The sequence below is a fragment of the Malus sylvestris genome, chromosome 10 (assembly GCF_916048215.2).
Source record: "Malus sylvestris chromosome 10, drMalSylv7.2, whole genome shotgun sequence".
Taxonomy (NCBI): Eukaryota; Viridiplantae; Streptophyta; class Magnoliopsida; order Rosales; family Rosaceae; genus Malus; species Malus sylvestris.
In genome coordinates this window covers 22,405,316-22,412,737 of record NC_062269.1, presented here as the reverse complement: position 1 = coordinate 22,412,737, position 7,422 = coordinate 22,405,316, and positions in this window count along the sequence as shown.

Here is a 7,422-nt window from a genome sequence, read left to right as displayed (position 1 = left end):
TGTAACAATGCAAACATTATAACTTGTTGAAGGCTTGACACACTCTTGATCAAGACAGTGTGAAGCAAAACCAATTTATGGTGCCAACAAAAGCTTCATCAATGAAGGGCAACCATAATTCTCAAAAGCTTCACACACTCTTGATCAAGATAGTGTGAAGCAAAACCAATTTATGGTGCCAACAAGAGCTTCATCAATGGAGGGCAACCATAATTCTCAAAAGCTTCACATACTCTTGATCAAGACAGTGTGAAGCAAAACCAATTTATGGTGCCAATAAAGCTTTATCAATGAAGGGCAACTACAACTCGTAGAAAGTTTCACACTCTTGATCAATATTGTTCAAAGCAAATTCAATTTATATGGTTCATCAAAACTTTCGACTACTACAAGGTGTGGTTTGCATCACAATCTCTTGCTCAACAGTGTGGAAGCAAAATTTGTATATGTTGTCTCTCCCACATTTTCAAATTTCTAATTTTCCCAAAAAAAAAAAAGGAAATTGGGAAATTCAACAAAAGCTTCATCAATGAAGGACAACTACAAATTTTCAAAAGCTTCACACTATCTTAATCAAGATAGTGTGAAGCAAAATCAATTCATGGTACCCAACAAAGCTTCACCACAAAAGCTTCACCAACAAAAGCTTCATCAATGGAGGACAACCACAAATTCTCAAAAGCTTCACACTATCTTGATCAAGATAGTGTGAAGCAAAATCAATTCATGGTACCCAACAAAAGCTTCAACTCCAAAGTTTCACCTACAAAGCTTCAACTCCAAAGCTTCACCTACAAAGCTTCAACTTCAAAGCTTCACCTACAAAGCTTCAACTCCAAAGTTTCACCTACAAAGCTTCAACTCAAAAGCTTCACCAACAAAAGCTTCATCAATGGAGGACAACTACAAATTCTCAAAAGCTTCACACTATCTTGATCAAGATAGTGTGAAGCAAAATCAATTCATGGTACCTAACAAAAGCTTTAACTCCAAAGCTTTACCTACAAAGCTTCAACTCCAAAGCTTCACCTACAAAAGCTTCAACACAAAAGCTTGACCTACAAAAGCTTGACCCACAAAAGCTTGACCCACAAAAGCTTCACCCACAAAAGCTTCATTTACAAAGCTTCAACACAAAAGCTTCACCTACAAAAGTTTCACACTCTTGATCAAGATAGTGTGAAGCAAAATCAATTCATATTACCCAACAAAGCTTCAAATTCAAAGCTTCACTTACAAAGCTTCAACACCAAAGCTTAAAATATATATATATATATATATATTTTTTTTTTTTTGGAAATTCGAAAATTCGGAAATTCAAAAATTCGAAAAGAAAAAAAAACATTCGAAAATTTGAAAAAAAAAATTGCCTAGGCTTCCTCTTCTTTGGGCCTAACAACTTTCATAACAAATATAAATGAAGAAGGAGTTTTGGGCTACCACTTAGAAAGGAAAATGGTGAAGTTTTGTTACTTTAGAAGCTTGGTTACTAGCAAGACACCTCATTCGTCAACTCCATCGACTGGAGACTTGGGGGACTCCTACCATATGCTACTGCACCTTGATACTCGGAAATCTCACGACCACTCAGTGACTTCAATTTTTCAAGTCTCCAACCGAGAAGTTTTCCTCACTCGGGAAATTAAGGGAACACTACCTTAACCTACATGATTCACTCACAAAGCTTCAACATACAAGCTTCAACAAAAGAAAAAAAATCAAAGAACTTAGTGAAGAAGGCTGGTGTATTTAACACAATACGTTGAAATGAAGCAAAGCTTATTTATTGATATCTCCGATAAGTTACAAATATGTACATATACATGAGTCAAAATAAACAAACAAGATGGAGCCTTCACAAAGGTCGCTTAGAAGAAGTCTCAGAAGTCGGGAGAGCCCCAAAAAGAGAAGGCACCAGAGGGTGATCATTTGGAGCCTCAGTACTGGACAGAACCCCAGAAGGAGGAGGCATTAGAGGTTGATCATTTGGAGCTTCATTACGCGGTACAGCCCCAAAAGACGAAGGCAATAAATGCCTTTGGAACAAGCCCACAAACCTTTGATGATCAAGTAAAATCTGACCATCAGATTCTTGCATCTGGTCAAGCTTACTCTTCATGTTTGTAGCATAGTCATGTGCGAGCCTGTGCAACTGTTTATTCTCATGCTTGAGCCCTCTAATTTCTTGTTTGAGACTTATCACGTCAATCGCCAATGATTCAACTTGGCGGGTTCGAGCAAATAAGCATTGGGCCATATTAGACACAGAACCTGCACATTAAACACTGAAAGCTAGGGAATCCTTAACAGCTAACTCATCAGACCGTTTGGAAAGTAGTCTGTTATTTTTGGGAGTGAAAAGGTTCATGACCACCACCGCAGCTGTCATATCATTCTTCATCACAGAGTCTCCAACAGTCAGATGACCAGTAGGGGATAAGAAGGATTGGGGCCATATGTTGTCTTGAGGAGACCTAGTTGCCTCTTCACCAAAGTTCAAGTCAAAACGACGGTCAGATGGGCCATACATTTTCAGAAATGATAAAAGAGAAATGAGGTCAAATAAATCTCTAAAGTACAAAAATAAAGGAAAAATTCCTACAAGCTCTGAATGTACTTCTTGCACATAATTGGTGCCCTTATAAAAGAAAAGGCAACATGGCCGTTGGTTCAAAAATCGAAGAGGCACCACTCTCCGGATTTCAAAGAGGCACCACTTTCCACACGCAACATCAGCTTCTCGGGTACCACAGATAACTTTGCCAAAGATCTCTGACAAAGTTTAAACACATAAATTTTGAAGGTCCAGCTACCCTACTATTGCCCACAAGGGTAAATGAACAACACCACTGCTTGATAACTGGAAAGTCCCTATGTGTGTCAACCTCTGTGCTTAGTGGCAAGGCAGACTGGCAAAAATGTCCAACCTTTACTCACATTCGAGAAAACACTCCCAACAAGATTGCTTGCTCAAAAATCGAAGAGGCACTGCTTTCCGATTCTCGAGACCCAGACTCCCCACAAGATTACTTGCTCAAAAATTGAAGAGGCACCGCCCTCCGAATCTCGAGAGCTAGACTCCCAACAGGATTACTTTCTCAAAAATTGAAGAGACACCGTTATCCGAATCTCAAGAGCCAGACTCCTAACAAGATTGCTTTCTCAAAAATCGAAGAGGCACCGTTTTTCGAATCTTGAGAGCCAGATCCCCGACAAGATTGCTTGTTCGAAAACCAAAGAGGCACCGTTCTTAGAACTTCGAGAGCCAGATTTCCTTGGATAAAGCTTGTTTGCAATATTCACACGCAATATCAGCTTTCCAGATACCATAGACCACTTTTTCAAAGTGCTCTGACAAAGTTAAAACACGTGAAGCTTGCATTTCCCACTACATTGCTATGACTAAGAAAGGTAAAGGAATATCATTACTACTTGTTGTTAGGGAGACTCCTATATATGTTGACCTCCATCCTCCACGGACAGGCAGACATGCAAAAATACTCAACCATTCCTCATATATGAGAGGGCACTCCCAACGAAGTCTCTCGAAATATTCAGCTTTCTTCCCCCCTCCAATAATACCTATGCAAACCAGCCACACCAGGGCAAGAGTATTTCATATCATCAGGGTCAAAAGCAAGAGTATCCCATATCATGCTTTTTCTTTTTCTTTTCATTTGCCCTTGTTCTTACCTGCAAGACAAGGAGAAAGAGAGCAATCAGTCAGCACTTAGAATCAAGCTTCCAGTCAGGAACTGACTGCCTGGAACCTCTTGCCTGATTACTTACTGACATTGCTCTCGAGTACTCATCTTCAACATCTTATGCTTCCTGAGAATATATCACATCTACCTGAGGAACAGATAGGGCAAGTGAGAAGGATACAAGGAAGCATGTGGAGACAAGCGTAACAGAACACGTGCCGATACATCCATTACTTTGTCAACAGCAAAAGTATCTCATATCATTAGGGTCGAGCGTACTCTAGATTTGATGGACTTGTTTTGACCCTCAAATTTTTGAGTCGGCCTTATACTCTGGAGGAAACCAGAAAACCTTCCAGCCCAGTTCAAGAATAAGCCTATGGAAAGTTACTTCTTCAAAAGCAAAAGTATCTCATATCATATCTTCTCCATTTGCTTCTCCTTATCTTGGTTGCTGTTTACGACACAAGGAGAATAAGAACAATCAACCGGAAGCCGAAGTCGAACCTATGATCCAGGTTGCTTGCTTAGAAGTCTGATTGCTTACCTTGTCTGTTAGCTCATTTGGCAAATCTCCTAGCTTGGCGACTTGGGGGACTCCTACTATAGGGTTTGTATTGCACTTGACCAAGCTTGACACTACAAGTAAGCTTCAAGTGAAATTGACACATTACCTTGTGCATCTTCATCGGTTAAAGATACCACCCCTGGATGGAGGAAAAGTACTTCCAGAGAAGATGTCACATCTACATATGAGACAGATAAGGCAAGTGAAAATGATACCACACTTCGGTACTTAGAAGTTTCGTGATTACTCAATGACTTGGAACTTCCCTCACTCGGAAACTTAGGGGAGCACTGTTTGTACCATACTTGACCAATCCTGAAACTACTGAGCACCGATCAACCTTATACCGTCAAGGACCCAGAAGAGTTTCCCTACATTAGAAGCCAATCATAGCGCAACACGTGTCAACATCAGAAGCCAATCACAACACGACACGTGTCAATGTCAGAATGAAACTAGAAACTCTATTCTATAAATAGAGATTATTCTCTCACAATATTTCCTAATGTCATTTTTACTAAATCATTCACTAGTACTCACTAAAGGAGAGCTTGAACCTATATACTTGTGTAAACCCTTCACAATTAATGAGAACTTCTCTACTCTGTGGACGTAGCCAATCTGGGTGAACCACGTACACCTTGTGTTTACTTCCCTATCTCTATTCATTTACATACTTATCCACACTAATGACCGGAGCAATCTAGTGAAGGTCACAAACTTAACACTTTTTGTTGTACCAAAGTCTTCACTGATTTTGTGCATCAACAATTTTCATTAAGCCTACTTGTTTCAGTCAAGCAAACAAATTTCCTGAGTGGCGTCAAGCTATGGCAGATGAATTCAATGCTCTTCAACGACCCCGTACCTGGGTCTTTGTTCCCCGTACTCATTCAATGAACATTTTGCCAAACAAATGGGTCTTCCGTATCAAGAGGAACTTTAATGGCTCTATTCAACGTTTCAAAGCTCGCCTTGTTGCAAATAGATTCCATCAGCAGCCTGGACTCGATTATGGTGAAACTTTCAGCCCCGTGGTCAACCATTCTACCATTCATCTCATCATTGCACTATTCGTTCAGTTTCGGTGGCCAGTCCGTCAACTTGACGTTCAAAATGCATTTTTACATGGTTTTTTATCTGAAGAAGTCTATATACGCCAGCCAAATGGTTTTGTGGATTTCCAATTCCCTGATCATGTTTGTAAACTTCAGCGATCTCTTTATAGCCTCAAACAAGCCCCTCGGGCATGGTTTCAATGTTTCTCTTCGCATTTGGAAGACTTGGGTTTCTCGCCATCTCAGGCTGACACATCTCTTTTCATTTATCTTAATGGCTCTATACGTATTTATCTTCTTATCTATGTTGATGATATTTTGGTCACAGGGAATGATATGTCTCATATTGCTCGGTTGATTGCTGACTTAGGACGTCGTTTCGTTATGAAAGATTTAGGCCTTGCTAATTATTTCCTCGGCATGGAGATTGTCCAGACATCGGATGGCTTATTTCTTTCTCAACAAAAATATGTACAGGATCTTCTATTGCGTACCAAAATGGCAACAGCTAAACCTGTTCATACCCCCTGTTAGCGGTCGCAGGCTCAGCCTTCAAGATGGAGACCCTCTTCCTAATCCGACAAAATACCGAAGTGTTGTAGGTGTTCTCCAATACCTTACTCTCACTCATCCTGACATTGCATTTGCGGTCAACCAAGTCTGTCAATTTATGCATCAACCCACTTCTATCCATTGGTTGGCTGTCAAACGTATCCTACGATATTTGGTTGGTACTCCCTCTCACGGTATTACATATAAACCTGGCTCCATTATTCTAACTGCTTATTCTGATGCCGATTATGCTGGCGATCCTGATGACCGGCATTCCACTAGTGGATATTGCATTTATATTGGTTCAAACCTTGTCTCTTAGAGCTCCATGAAACAACGTGGGGTTTCCCGTTTAAGTACCGAAACAGAGTACTGTCAACTTGCCTACACTGCTGCTGCAATTTCATGGTTTCGTAAGCTTTTTCGTGATCTTTGCCTTCCACTGTCTTGTTTAACAGTCCTTTGTGATAATATTAGCGCCATATCCTTAGCCTCAAATCCTGTTTTTCATACTCGTACTTGTCATGTTGAGGTGGATTATCACTTTGTTCGTGAAAAGGTAGTTCGTAACGAGCTATAAGTCCTTTATCTTTCTACCCATGATCAGATTGCTGACATATTTACCAAGGGCATGTCCGTTACTCGTTTTCGCTATTCATATCCAAGCTTCCCATGCTTCTTTGCCCCGTTAGCTTGCGGGGGTGTGATAGACAAGATGGAGTGAATCAATCTCATTAGCCCATGAATCATGATCACATTCATTTACCTTATTAAGCTTCCTAATTGTATGCACATATTCAATTGTAAAATCTTTCCTTGGACAGTGTATTAACGCCTGTAAAGTCTCTATGAAATTGTATAAATACCTTATACTGAGATCAATGGAGAGTATCCCAAACATTTAACCAAAACCTGTGTGTGCTTTATCTTCGGTAACACTTAATCTTTTAAGCCAATCCCTGGTCGGAAGTGTGCCGGTGAAGACGTCGGGCCCCTAAGGGGGGTGGATTGTAACATCCCATATCGCCCAGGGGACTAAATCATGTAAGCCGTATATGTATATTCCCATATCTTCCTAGCACGAGGCTTTTTGGGAGCTCATCGGCTTCGGGTTCCATCGGAACTTTGAAGTTAAGCGAGTTTGCGCGAGAACAATCTCATGATGGGTGACCCATTGAGAAGTTTTCGTGTGAGTTCTCAGAAACAAAACCGTGAAGGCTTGGTAGGGACCTAAAGCGGACAATATCGTGCTATGGCAGAGTCGAGCCCGGGATGTGACATTTATTTTATTACTTGTCATTAGAAATAAGTTTTCTTTCTCACATACCACATACTTATTTTTTACACAATATCTACTCATTAATTCTTGATTCATACGTGCGTTGTGACTTTATATGACATTTCCTAGACAATAACTTTAAATTTTCATGTTTTTGAGCCAATTTCCACCATTTTCACCAAAGGCAATCGATATTGATATCCATTGATATTTCCACAAATTTGCATATCAATATTTCCATCGATACATATATTTTAAACA